General features: G+C 34.3%; 1 long non-coding RNA gene across 1 annotated transcript in view; it reads right to left on the reverse strand.

Annotated features, from left to right (window-relative positions):
• The window catches only part of LOC307185680, a 38,355-nt gene extending 24,234 nt beyond the window's left edge, over positions 1-14,121 (reverse strand). Inside the window, exon 1 of the long non-coding RNA XR_013828144.1 lies at positions 14,062-14,121. This is a non-coding gene — a long non-coding RNA (uncharacterized lncRNA). The remainder of the gene's footprint in view (positions 1-14,061) is intronic.
• Positions 14,122-14,536: the final 415 nt, after the last annotated feature.

Below are 14,536 nucleotides of genomic sequence, written 5' to 3' on the forward strand. Positions count from 1 at the left end.
CCAAAATCAAACATTTTTATTGACAAAAATATCTTTCGGAAAGAAATATTTTACTTCAGTAAATATTCAGTAAATATTCTTGGTGAAATTAGAGCCAATTTCAGTGGTATTTGTATGACATTCTTTCAGTTTTGTTTCCAAATCATTTTTTAAATGTTTATATATGTGCCTATATCTTTCTTCCAAATTAATCAGCATAAGCATTAGTGCTGATAATGCAGTGCTTCTGTCCAAGTCTCAAACATAAGAAATTCCACAGCCTAACTCATTCATTCATTCATTCAGTCAGTCAATTATTGAGCAGCTACTATGTGTCAAAAACGTGCTGATTGCTGGGATTCCATGTGGAACAAAACAGACATGTTTTCTGCCCTCTTAGAAGCAGGGGAAGAGGAAGATAGCAATCAAAAATGTATGCAAAGAAGAATATATCTGTGACTGAAAAAATTATAAGAAAAGAAACATGGGACTATGAGAGCATAAAATAGGTATTTCTCCTAATCTCAGAAATCAAGTTAAACTTCTCTAAGGGATTAAAAGAATTCCTGAATTAAAAAGGAAAACATTTAGTCATATCATTAATCACCTTAGTCTAATATTGGTTGCATGATCTATGAAAAATTTATATAAATTATAATTATATTTCTATAAGCACTTACAATTATTATTTATTAACAGTCTACTTTTATTCATCTAAAATATATCTGATATAATCTCTCTCTCTCTCTCTCTCCACACACACACCACACACACACACACACACACACACACACACGTGTGTGTGTATATACACATATAGGTAAAACTAATGTTATAAAACTAATATGAATTTTACTCTTGCTTGTTGTGACTGGGTTTAGTCATCTGCGTGAATTAAATACTAAGGATCACTTATGTTTAATAAATAACTTTGGTAAATTAACAGACTGTAGAAATTTACAAGGTTTCCTTTCCAATCAATATCTAGAGAAAGTGCAAAATCAATTTTAACTGCCCCCAATGAGAAACACAGAAACAAGTCACCATATCTATTGCCTCCTGCAAAACAGCAGCATACTATAAAAGACAAATGAATAAATAAATAAGGAGATTAACATTTGCAACATAAAGCAAAAAATTTAACGTGATTTTCAAGGTATATATAAGTTTTTGAATTATACTTTTTTCATATAGTGAACATACTATGTTCAAAATAAATATTTAGGATGTTCCATAATTTAAAATAATTTTGCAAATACTATGACTTTTGCAAACTAAAATCCTAGAAACATACATTATTTTGATAATAGAAATACTTACTTTGGTTAACTATGTAGTTTTTAGAAACATCTCTCAAAAATATGTTGGAAGATAAGACCATAAAGCACTATTGTTACTCAAATGATAGATTACTAAATCAAAAAAAAATCATAGAGATAAATGTGTTTTTTAGATCACATCCATAGTAGCATGCTCCAAATGTACCTTTAATTAATTTTAGTCATATTTTAGCAATGTTAAAATCAGTTATCTTTTTGAACTTCCTAAAAATAAATAATCTGTACCTCTAGAAATAAAAATATATCGGCTTTCTGTATCTTCAAAATTTCACAAAATAATAATAACATTATTGTATACTCATGAAACTTTAAGTATTCACTTATTTAAATTCTTTATGTGTAGTAATTTATTTAAACCTCAAAATAACCACATGGGATAGATATTATTTTTATCTTAAATTTATAATAAAGAAATTGAAGAACAGGAGGTTTTATTAATTTACTTAAGGTCCCACAACTCATAATGGTGGAGTAAGGGTTTGTATTTAAGGACACAGACCCAGAGCTTGGATTTTACTTACAGAAAGACTGCGTTTCTATATACATTTAATTAAATTGCAATAATTATATTTCAATACCTTAGATGAGGAGGAAGTACAGGCAAGTCTTTATCAGCAAACACTAAATTCATATGATTAAGAAAAAGGTAATAATAATATAGTTTATATTTATTGATATTTTTATCAGTTTGTAATTGGCAACTCTCTATCAATCAAAAGTTTTATTGTTGTAGTAACCCTAGGTTTATAATGCTTCTTCAAAGTATATACCACATTACTGTTACCACCTAAATGATTAAAAATATTATTTCTATTTTGTGCTTTAATTTTAAATTTATATCTATATAAATTGATTTGACTGTTAGATAGAATGAGTTCAAATCCAACTGTCAAAGACAAGAAAAGTCCAAATTGTCCATTTCTGTAAAGTGGCTAAAGTTTGTGATTGGCAAACACAGCATCATAGACGCTAAAGCTAAATTTGTTCTTGTCACTTCATTTAGTTGGTTCAGTAAGAACAGTATTAATACATAATATATTGTGTAAAAAAGGTTTGAGTTGAACAGTTGAATAAGATACTCATGTGATTTAGACATAGATAATATCAAGAAGTTTCACAAATTGAGACAAACACAAAACATGAACACAAAATAATACAAACTAGGAAACAAAAGTGGAGTTAAAAATATAAATAATACTGATATACGTCAATTCATTGGTAAATTTAAGAACTTTCTTTAAAATGAAGATATCAGCAGACTAGTCATTTTTAAATAATTTTATTTTTAATTGTGTTTAGTTGTAAATTTTACTTTATGTCAAATGTCAAGTAAGAAGATAATGTGAACATAAATGAAATCAATAGATTAAAATAATATTTATTAATCATGCTAATCTGCAGGGTACTATGAAAGGGTATGTGAGGGATAATAAGATCTATGATACATTATCCCTACTCTTTTTTTTTGTTTTTTTTTGTTTGTTTGTTTTGTTTTTTTTTTGCTGTACGCGGGCCTCTCACTGTTGTGGTCTCTCCCGTTGTGGAACACAGGCTCCAGACGCACAGGCTCATCAGCCATGGCTCACGGGCCCAGCCGCTCCGCGGCATGTGGGATCTTCCCGGACTGGGGCACGAACCCGTGTCCCCTGCATCGGCAGGCGGACTCTCAACCACTGCGCCACCAGGGAAGCCCCTATCCCTACTCTTAATAAGCTTTCTCAAGAATTACCTGGAATACTTTCACCTCCCCTTCCTGTCATTCTACTTCACAAGGTGAAATTTCATAAATATTTTAAAGCTGCAAATGTCATTTTACTTATAAGCCTTTCTCTGACATACTTTAGAATCAAATTTCTTCTTCCCTTCTCTGTGCACTTGTAATAAATAGACCCTAGTGTGAGAATAGAACTTAGTGTGATCATGTGATCCTCAATGAGTCCCACTTCCTGGTGTTTATACTTCGGGGTAACCCCCCCTCTCTTGAGTGTTGGAAGGACCCATGACTTGCTTTTGATCAATTAAGTAAGGTAAAGATAAAATGATGTCACTTTGTGATTACATTATGTCATGTAAGACAAATTCTTAGCAAACTAGAGCTAGAGGATTTTCTTGTGGGCATGATGAAATAAACAGCCAGGTTGAAGAATCCCACATGACAAGAAACAGGAAAAATCCAAGGTCCTCAGTCATGCAGCTACAAGGAAATGAATTTTGTTAACTACAGATGGATTTAGAAGTGGATTCTTTCCCACTTGAGACTCCAAATGTGAAAGCAGCCTGGCCAACACCTAGAGTGCAGTTTTATGAGACCCTGAGCGGAGGACCCACCTAAACCATGTCTGGAGTCCTGACCCACAGAAATTCCAAGACAGTAGATGTGATTGGTTAAGCCAATACTTTCCTAGTAATTTGTTTTACAACAATATCAAACTAATACACTATTCAAAACACTTTCTTTTGCCCCTTAAATATTTGTCTAGCTACCTCTCTTTGACACTAGGCTGTGAGCTACCTATAGGTTTGTTAATTATTCCTCTCTATTTAGAAGATGAGTACAAAATGTTTGGCACACTTATTTATTCTGAATCTGCCTTGTCACACACAAACACACACACACACACGAGCTATTTCTTGTAGCAAAATACTATTCTATGTATGCTAATTGCATGAATGAATAAATAAAAAGTGAATGAGTTATTTATTACTTCCATTTTAATGATTAGGAAATTGAAGCCTGAGAATGTTATATGGCTTGTAAATGGCAAAGCCAGGATATGAACTAGAGCATCTGGCTATAAATCCTGTACTTCTTCTGCTACAAAACATAATATACAGCCTTATTTATTATAGGATTATTGTATTGTAGATTAAGTGAAATAAAACAGATAAATTGCTTAAACTATTGACTAACATATAGTAGAATCTTAATAAGTCTCCAATAACTCTTATTATGCCTAAGCTCTCAGAAAGCTGAAAACTCAAATTTGTACTCAGTTATAATAATCAGATCACCCTATCTCTAGAGTAATTTTATTTTTTCCTCCTTTTAAATTGTGTTTGTGTTACATTCAATTATATATTTCAACAATCCTGTTTTACGTGTTTTTTTGCTTGTTTGTTTTTGTTTTTTTGGTACGCAGGTCTCTCACTGTTGTGGCCTCTCCCGTTGCGGAGCACAGGCTCTGGACGCGCAGGCTCAGCGGCCATGGCTCACGGGCCTAGCCACTCCGCGGCATGTGGGATCTTCCCGGAATGGGACACAAACCCATGTCCTCCCGGAATGGGACACAAACCCGCCTGCATCAGCAGGCAGACTCTCAACCACTGAGCCACCAGGGAAGCCCTACGTGTTTTTTAATAACACAAATATCTTAAAATTGTTGAGGGAAATAAGCAGCGTTAAAAATATTTAAGTAAATATGAAACTTTACTCAATAGTGTACATTTTGCAGAATGTTTTATGTACCAGATATTTAGAAAATCAAAATGATACCAGATATTTAGAAAATCAAAATGATTCTAACTGATGCAAGTCTGTATAACAGTTCATTAAATTCAAATGTCTACATGATAAACAATAGGAACACTGGTTTTCTGCTTCCTCAGATGTTTCCATTCAGCAAAAACTGAATCTATTTTCTCTGGCCAGACTTTTCATTTCAAAATTTGTAACACTTCTGACAGGTTCAACCCAATCAGAGTGGCAAGTCTATAACGGTAGGACATAAATGGAAGGCTGAGAATGTGCTTTCTTTTTTAGTCATTAAAATCACAGAATACCTGAGATTTAATCATTTTTATATGATGTGAGAGACATCTTATTGAGTTGTACAGTGAAATTTAAAAATTTACATACAATCCTCATATCTTTGCATTTATACATATATTCTCCTGGATATTAGTTTCCATGTAATGTTTCCAAATGGGATAAGTACTAAACTCCATTGCCTCCTCCAATTCTTGACTTCTGAGAAAGACTAAAGTATCAGATAATTATTCTTATTTCTGAGCCATGTTAGAAATTACAGCAATCAGAAAATACTGCATAGTGCCATGTCAAACATTATGTGTATGTTTTTCACAGAGGAAGACAGAATTCCTGAGCCATCTTGGCTTTCATCAATAACCACTGACATTCATTTACTTGCCTAAAGTGAAGTACCTGAGTATGTGTTTGTTTTTATTTTAAAGCCATATGATTTACCAGCTATACAAGTTAATTATTGCTATATAACAAACTACCCTAAAACTATAAAAAAGTGTTTATTATTGTCATAGATTGGTTGGACACATCTGATGATAAGTTTCAGGGTTGGCTGTTTGTAGCTGGGTTTACTTTTGGATTTGCTATCAGCTGGAAGTTTGAGTGGAGGTGGTGACTCTAGGACAGTCAGATTCAGGTTTAACTGGCTATCTGGCTGTTAGATGGAAAAGCTTAGCCTGGGCTTATTCACATAGTGGTGAATGGTGGGATCCAAGAGAACAAGTAGAAGAGTACAAGCTCTCTGAGGTCAAATCTTGGAACTGGCACACCATTACTTTTTCTACATTTTATTAAACAAAGCAAATTATAAGACCAGCCCATATAGAAAAGGTAAATAGATTCTAATTTCTGATGAAACTATTGGAAGAATAGCATTGCAAAGATGTGGATACAGCAGTGGGTGAAGATTTGAGGTAATTTTTGCAAATAGTATACCACAACAGTTTGCCAATAATTTCACAGACTGTGCTAGCTTTGTTGGTTTTTTTGTTTGTGTCTTTTTTTAAAAAAATTTATTAGACTAGTCTTGTGCCAAAATGAACTTAACATCTTGCCCTTATATACAGACTGTATATCAGAAGAGAACAGAAAACACTACTCTACAATCTATTCCAGATGACAGCTATTCCTCTCCTGCTGCTAGCCCCACTGCTGAAGTGTTCATATTTGATCTGCTCCATTTCACACACTTCCCTGAGAATCCAGAGGCCACACAGTTATTGTTGGCTACAAAGGCTGTAAGAGCATGAACTTTGTATTTAGAGAGACCTGGATGTGAAACCCAGCCACTGTCCCACTGAGTGAGCCTACACTGATAATTTATCCTCTCCGTTTCCTTATCTTGAAAAAATGAGTTTAATGGTCCGTACCTCATAGGTCTGTTGTGAGGATTTAGAGATTGTAAATAGCTCAAGGGAGTGCTATTATACAGTAGGTGCTTAATACTTATCAATTCATTCTACCCCCATGGCTTTCTTGAAATGATTTTTTTTCATTATAGGATATCTTGTCTCAAAAACAAAGCCCAGAACCGTTCACAAAGGAGTAAGCTTACGATTTTTAAGTGCAGAAATATTTGGCCTGCAGAGTAAAATAAAAGAGTAAACAAGTTTTTATATATTATTCTAAGGTTTATGATTTTCTTGAGGATATTTTCATGGATTTTTTCCCACCATATATATCCCCAAAGTGTATATTCTAAAGATGAATAATGAGAATAAAGAGGAAAATGCTGTCTTAGGTAGTATGTATTCTTTGTGGATATAAATTATATTAATAACTCAATCAAAATCAATGTATACTGGGATGACATTATTAATCTTTGATATATTTGGGGGTCACCTTTAATAAGGGGATATTGAGGTTATTAATACAAATGAAAAGGAAAAACATTAAAAAGTGGCATTGATTCATAGGACAGCAGAATATATTACTTGGTGCAAGGTAATTATTTAAATGGTCTCCACTTAAACTGATGAGGTTAGAACCTCCTCATTTCCACAGGTATGTCTCCTTAGCCAGGCTTTCCAAAACCCAGTAAGGGAGTGAAGAATTTATATTCCTTTCAGCAGAAATAATCCACGTGAAACATTCAATCTCAGTAATGAGATTTAAAGTCTAATTTCATTCCATGTGGGGGGGAGACAAAGCAGATTGTTTTAAAGTCACAGAGAAATGCTTATAGGAGCCTTTTCAAATATATGTCTTCTCTCATTTAAATTAATAGCGCCACATCCTGACTCCTCTAAAGAGACCCCAAAGGGAATGTGACTGGTAAACATCGGATTCAAACAAGTTGTACAGCAGGCTGTACATTATGACCGCAACTCAAGTACCTGTAGCCACAGGAAATGATCCATAAATCCATGCCTGTTCACTTCCTGTCAGAACTACTCTTTGCAACACATTGCCCAATCCAACCAGGTAGCTATAGCCCTATAGTAACTCACTGACTCCTATGTTAAGGCCACAATCAGACTATTTCCTAGGACTGACTTTTGTTATCATAGGAATTCTTTGCAAATTTTCTGTCTGAGGTAAACATCACTCTCTTTCAACTTTTCACTGTCACTGCTGACTCCCTTCTGCTTTCCTAACTGTTTGTCTCATTTCTGATATCTCACCTTGCCTGGGTCTCTAATATCATGTATGGCCCGGTTCCATAAATTCTTTTTTTTTTTTTTTTCTTTCCTTTTTTGCGGTACGTGGGCCTCTCACTGTTGTGGCCTCTCCCGTTGCGGAGCACAGGCTCCGGACGTGCAGGCTCAGCGGCCATGGCTCACGGGCCCAGCCGCTCTGCAGCATGTGGGATCCTCCCGGACCGGGGCACGAACCCGTGTCCCCTGCATCGGCAGGTGGACTCTCAACCACTGCGCCACCAGGGAATCCCCCTTAAATTCTTATAAAGCTTGTTCCCCATGGCCTTGTCATTTATTTTGTCACTTGATTTCTCTTTCAACTCTGCCCAGACCACGGGGCTCTGGGTCTGAGATGTCTGAGATCAAGGCTGCTTGGGATCTTTCATTGCTCGCTTTTCCTGGACTTTTCCTGTCTCTCCAGCTATTCTCTCCCTGTGAACAACACTCTTGCCCATGCCTGTTTTGACTAGTTATAGTCATTTTTTTGTAGATCTAAAGGGAGTTGCTTATTTAATCACAAAATGTACATGTACTGTTTGAGGGTTCTCAAATATGGTAGTCTGGTTTGTATATCCAAAGGTAGAGTAAACATTTATTTTATAAAAATAAAGAAATCATTTCAATTTCAGCACTTCATTTACATAACGAGGTCCAATATTGTATTGTAAATGGGAGAGTAAGTCCCCTAGTGGGGTCTTTAAGGATCACTCCAAAATGACTGTGGAAATTACACTAGAAGGGGCATGTGATATTGAATTATTTATTATCCTCACAGGTTCTAGAGAGGAAGGCATGGCATGCTCAGAGGGCCACACAAAGTCACCAAAAGCTCGAAGTTTGGTCATGGCAGGAAAGGAAAGAGCAGAGCAAGGATTCATGAGCAAATGTTTGGGTGGGGTAGCTGTGGCATGTGAGAAGCATTCTCACTGGGTAATTTGAGTGTAACTGGGTGAAAATGAAAAGGAGAGGAATAATGGGAAATCGTCAGGGTATTTATTGTTCATACATGTTGGAAATGAATGCCGAGAGATAGGCAATAACTAGGTAAAAGTTCAAAACAAGCAAGGTGGGTGCCAACACTCAGGGAGCCATTGAAACAACAAGTAATACCTTTACATTACAAATCCATAAGCCATTTAGCTTTCTTTCCCCTCTCTACCCTGGTTATTTTCATAATTATATTTTGAAACGCCATTCATTCTTTTATTTTAGAATAATTTTTTATTATAAACACTGCATACAACAAATTAAAAGATATACATTGAAGACTGGAAACATTCTGAGCAAAAATCCTATTTTCTATACTGAAAATAGCATTGGTAACATTTTGCTATTTGCAAATGTCTCAGTAAAATAATGAAGTTGTTCCTGTCTCTTATGCTGGCATTAAGTAAGTCAATTTAAAATATTCAAACCCATAAAACAGACTCTGCCAGGACTGTTGTCTCTCACTTTAAAAGCAAAGCTGTTCCTTTAAAGACCTAAACACTTTTTGGAGATTTAACTGTGTTATAATTTCCATAGGAGACTGGCAGTGACCATTTCATTTCTCTAAGGAAATGAAAATGCTACATGAGTCTCTAGCTGTGCCTCACATATGCTTTTTTCTCAATGGCTTTTTATTTGCTGTTCCCCACACTTGAGCACCATTGTCCTCAATCCTAACATAGTTTTCTCCTTCACTTTCATTGATTGATTTTTTTTTTTTTTTAGTGTCACTTCAGAGAAGATTTGGTTGATTACCTCACGGGTAGCAGCCCCTTTCACTGGATTTGCCATTACTACACATTACTATACTCACACACACAAACACGCATACATATGATGTTATTGCCTATACACTACAACAGATTGTAAGCTCCAGTGGGGCAGAAAGTCTTACAAGGACTAAAAGATACCAAACAGGTTTGTCAGTAAACACACACACATACACACAATAACATAGAAAAGTCCTTTTTGAGGGTGGAATCCTTGATACTTTACAATAGCTGCAGCTAAGCTGGTGGCCAACTTCCTGAATAGATAATTAGGATTACTAGCCAAAACCTCCCTGCACAGGCAGCTAGGCAAAGATGTCAGAGCTATGCTAAGTCCTTAAATGACTTTTTAAGCCAATCAGAATGGTTTCCTACTAAAAAGGAATTCCCAATGAGTAGAGAGTGGTTAATATTTTATATTTAGATACAAAATCATCATCAATTTTTAAATTATTAATGGAAAAAAGTCCAAAGAAGTGGTCAAATACTGAAGGATGTAGCTAAATTTTAATGAGAGTAATTCCTACAGCAAATTGTATACCTCACCATTATGTTTATACTTTATGACACAATAGCTATGTTCCTTATTTTTTTCCAGGGCAGTTCCAATAGCAAATCTTTAAAAACATTTTTGAAACTGCACTTGCCTTCTGTGAACACTGTTCAAAGTTCTAATTTAGAAAATGATAGGTGTTAATATAAGAAATGCTAACTATGAGGCATGCTTTATTAGAACTCATTCTTAGAAATTGTTTTCAGATTTTTCTAATTGCCTCCAGTTCATTGAGTAAAACAGTAGAGAATCAAAAGTAAGAATTCTACCTAAATTCTATCTATTTGAAAAATTATCTAAATTTTATAACTCAGCTTGTAGTACAAATATATAAATGTATATTATTCTACTCATACTTGCACAGTAAAATAAGTAGAACCATGACTCATCAGAAAACATTTAAATCGGTCCTATACTTCAGAATTCAAATATGTCAATCCTTTCTGAATCTCCTGTATACACCCATGGAATACGAATTTACTTATGAGCTCTGTGTTCTTCACACTGACCTTGAACTAACTCTGGACAAATTCTATTTGAGAATAAATATATTAAGACACTGTGAGAGAACAGACCTCCTTTGTTCTAGGTGAATTGTACATGTTATTTTAACTGTAGGTTTATTATCAGGCTGTAATTACTTAAATCTAAGATCTATATGTAAAGAGCTGTAGGTAGAGACATCCATGATATTGAGAACCTATGGAAGTAACTGTGGCTGGTGACCATAGGTGGTTTGAATCATTTGTGTAATAAGGGTGGCCTTCATCTCTCTTTTGCCAGTGAAATCAGGATTGGAGGTCCTCAGAAACTTGGGGATGAGGTGAAAAATGGAGACAGTTTTGTTATAGCTTGTAGGTTTTGAACAAATTTCTCCCTCAAAGTGTATGTGGAACATAACTCTTTGTGAAATAATCTTCCTCGTATTACCTGAGAACAGGGTATGACAATGTGTATCCTGTGAAACAATATTTTCATTTGGATGGAATATTGGGTTTGTTTGGAAAAAAAGTTGTCTTTGGTCAAATAAAGATAGAGAATCAGTTTAAACATAATTAAATAGGTTCCTTCATTGCAGGGCTTTTCAGAACTATAATTATGTTAGTGTTAATCTTGACTAGGCCACAGAATCCCATTACATAAAGCATCATTGGCAACTAATGTTCTAAAGAGCACAGTTTGTAAAGCTTTTACTTGGAACAACAGGAGAATAATGTTTTACCTCAAAGTAGGAGTAGACTTTAAAATAATGGTTAATCAAAGCCTTTCAGGAAAGCAAAATGGTACAAAGATAGATGGACAAATGATAGAATTACAGAGATTTACATTCAACATAGACGTAAAGAATAAATATATATTCTCTTAAATGTGGTTCGGTGTGCTGACTGTTAAAGGAGCACAAATCTAGACGTGTAGAAAGTAAGGCAAGACACAGAGTTATGAGAAGGTAAATCATTCATGCAGGTTTTCATTTAGCTATTAAGAAAATATTTGCTTAGCACCTAGTATGTGTAAGATGTTGCTTTAGTGCTATAAATACAGAGGGAAGCATGACAGACAGGGCCTATAACACCTAAATTCACTTAAAACAAATCTAAATAAAAATCAGGAATGACCAGCTAGTTATTTTTTAAAATATTTTTTGGACTAAATAATTCTTCAAGTGATTCTTGCTTTATTCACTATTTGTCATTTCTTTTAGTTACCAGCATTAAACCCTCTTAAAAATACAAAAGTTTGAATTTCTATTTTTCAGAATAGCCATTAGGGGAGAAATAGATATATCCTGTTTCCTATTGTTTAGCAGCCTGTCCGCATCTAGGCAGGGGTCAGAGGTTCAAGTACAAAAGAAGAAAGTGGAAATTAGGAAAGAAAGGTAAAATGAGGAAAATATCTGGAGCTCATATGTATATATATGTAGATACATTTTTTTTTCTTTTAAATAAAAGAAAGCTGCAAAATGAGGTTGATCTGGAACTGGCCCTGAGGAGGATAATTGAGAGCAGGAACCTAGCCTACCTCCAGGGGCACATTTTCCTTCTGTTTGTTATTAGATTAACTCTACAGAATACTAGAAAATTATCTAAGTCCAGAGCTTCTGAATCTAAGTGATGATTATATCAGCACTAACTCTTTGCTGCCTTTCGAATGATTTTCAATCCCTTGGTGGTTTATAAAGTAGACATTGCAGCACCTAGCCCTCATAATATGAGCTGACAATACAAGAGAGAATACGTGGAAGATTATGTATTTTTTGTTTAATGTACCAAATGTCACCTGTCAGCAAAACATATGCCTGTAATCAGTTCAATAAGAAGTTAGTGAGGTGCTTTTGAGGAGGTTGAACCATACAGTTCTCTGCTTTCTCAAAACACGCATGTTAGAAACATAAAGAAACTAAAACTGTCATTTAAAGCCACTCAGTCAAAGCACAAATATCCTAATAAAACATGAGCAGAAATCAGTTTAGAATTCACACATTGTGTGTCACGTAGACAGAGTTTGATTTAAAAAGAAAATATTGTGGAAAACTTGGTTATGTGCACAATCTTCCAGAAACCTCTAAAGACGCTTAAGGATATTTAGATTTTTTGCAAAGGCCATGGCCTATGTAGTGCCAGGGATTCAAACTGTGTGAAGGTCCATGTGTTAGTAAATGCATAGGATTTAATATCATGAAGCTCCACCTATGATGAGAAAAGAAAGTATGGTCTAAATATGCTTCCCTTTTCCTGTTATTTATAATTTGACCCTATCTATTTTCCTTCGTTATCAAGTATGCAAATTTAGATTCAGACTTCGATAAGCTGAAAATTCAAGTCATTCATGTAAGGCATGTATAGGCTGACACTGACTTTTCTTTTTTCGCCCAATATTCACTACTATTTTGTGATGATATAAAAAAAATAAACAAAATCACTATATTTCACATATCCTCTTCATGTGTGGTCTTCCAATTGCTTCAGTTGCTCATCTACCCTAGTTTACATGATCCAAGGGCACTATAAATAATTTTAAATACTTATTTTCATTTTCTAAAAATATAAAACATTGAAATTGCAAAATATTAACAAAGGAAACAAAGTAAATTTTTTAAACGTAACAAAGATTTGTTTTTTCCTCCTATCGTCTGTTATAAATTTTTTTCCCTAAAAATGTGTTGTAGTAGGAAAAAAATAATAAAAGAACGTCAAACACAGGGATTCTAACTTCTTTGTGGAGAAATTACAATTCATTATATCATTGATGTTGGAAAAATACGGTTAGTAGACTAATCAAGCCAATCATGTTTTGTCATAGATATTTCCAGTAATAGATGGGGTTCCCATGTTAACAGTTCCCCCTATTATCACTTACTTCTGAATGTCCGTAAGACAGGATGCATTTAGACCCAGGCGCTATATATTATAGCTGTGCATTTCTCTCCTTAATAGAGTTAATGACCTGAACACAGCGCAATGCCACAAAGCAGAGGCTGGTGGTACCCATCCCCTCACTCATTCATTTTATATTTACTGGAGCCTACTATGTGCCTTTGCACCATGCTAATCATAGTTTGGAAATATGTGGTGATGGTGAAATTGGATACTAAGATAAGTAGTTGGAGGACACAATGTGAGATGAAAACAGATAAATTCAAACCAACAGTAAAAATATCAGTACAATTTCTGGTTTATGTGTATATGACTAGAAACACATGGTTCAAATTTTTTAGAGTTGTTTGTTAAAACAGTTTTTATTTGGAAGTAGACAGATATGGTTTCAATATCTAAGTGTTTAGCTTTATACTTATTACATGCTTTTACTTTTCTTTTAAACATTTAATGAAAAGAATAGTTTTCTAATGATCACAGAGACCTAAATTATTTTAGGGAATATAGAGCTCTATATACACATTAATTATACCATGTGATATCAGACATTTTAAAATTATTCCAGCTATTTGCCTAACAAAATTACCTATCAAATTTGAGTTCTTTTAAATTATTTGTATAATTTTAATTTTCAACTGTTGCCACTTCCCACTAACCTTGAGTGATTTCTTAACATGCCTCTTCTTCCCTCTGTTAACGTGTTGCTTCTTGGGCTGAAAGGCCAAACAGTCATACATATAAGAACTGTATATAAAATAAACAGTCCACAAGCAATATCCAGAAAGTACCCCTTGTGAAAAAGAATAGGCAATTTCATTCATTGACTGTGTGACATTAATATTTCTTAACCTACTTATATTTTCTTTATTGATTGGTGCTTAACTGCATTCATAAAGGAGATTTTCAGATTCATAAATTTCAAATAGGTGAGGTGTTGTACGATCTTTTACAGAAATAAAGGTGTTGTGTTTATTTATAAATGAACATAATCATTGCAGAGTAGCTATAAAGTGCTTATATAAGAAAGAGTGATCTTAGTTGTGTGCCTGTATGTGTGTAAATACATAATCTGTCAAGATATGTACCTATAGCTAATTTAATAAAACTCTATTCTAAAAAAGATTTTTTAAA

The sequence above is a fragment of the Stenella coeruleoalba genome (genome assembly GCF_951394435.1).
Source record: "Stenella coeruleoalba genome assembly, chromosome: 4".
Taxonomy (NCBI): Eukaryota; Metazoa; Chordata; class Mammalia; order Artiodactyla; family Delphinidae; genus Stenella; species Stenella coeruleoalba.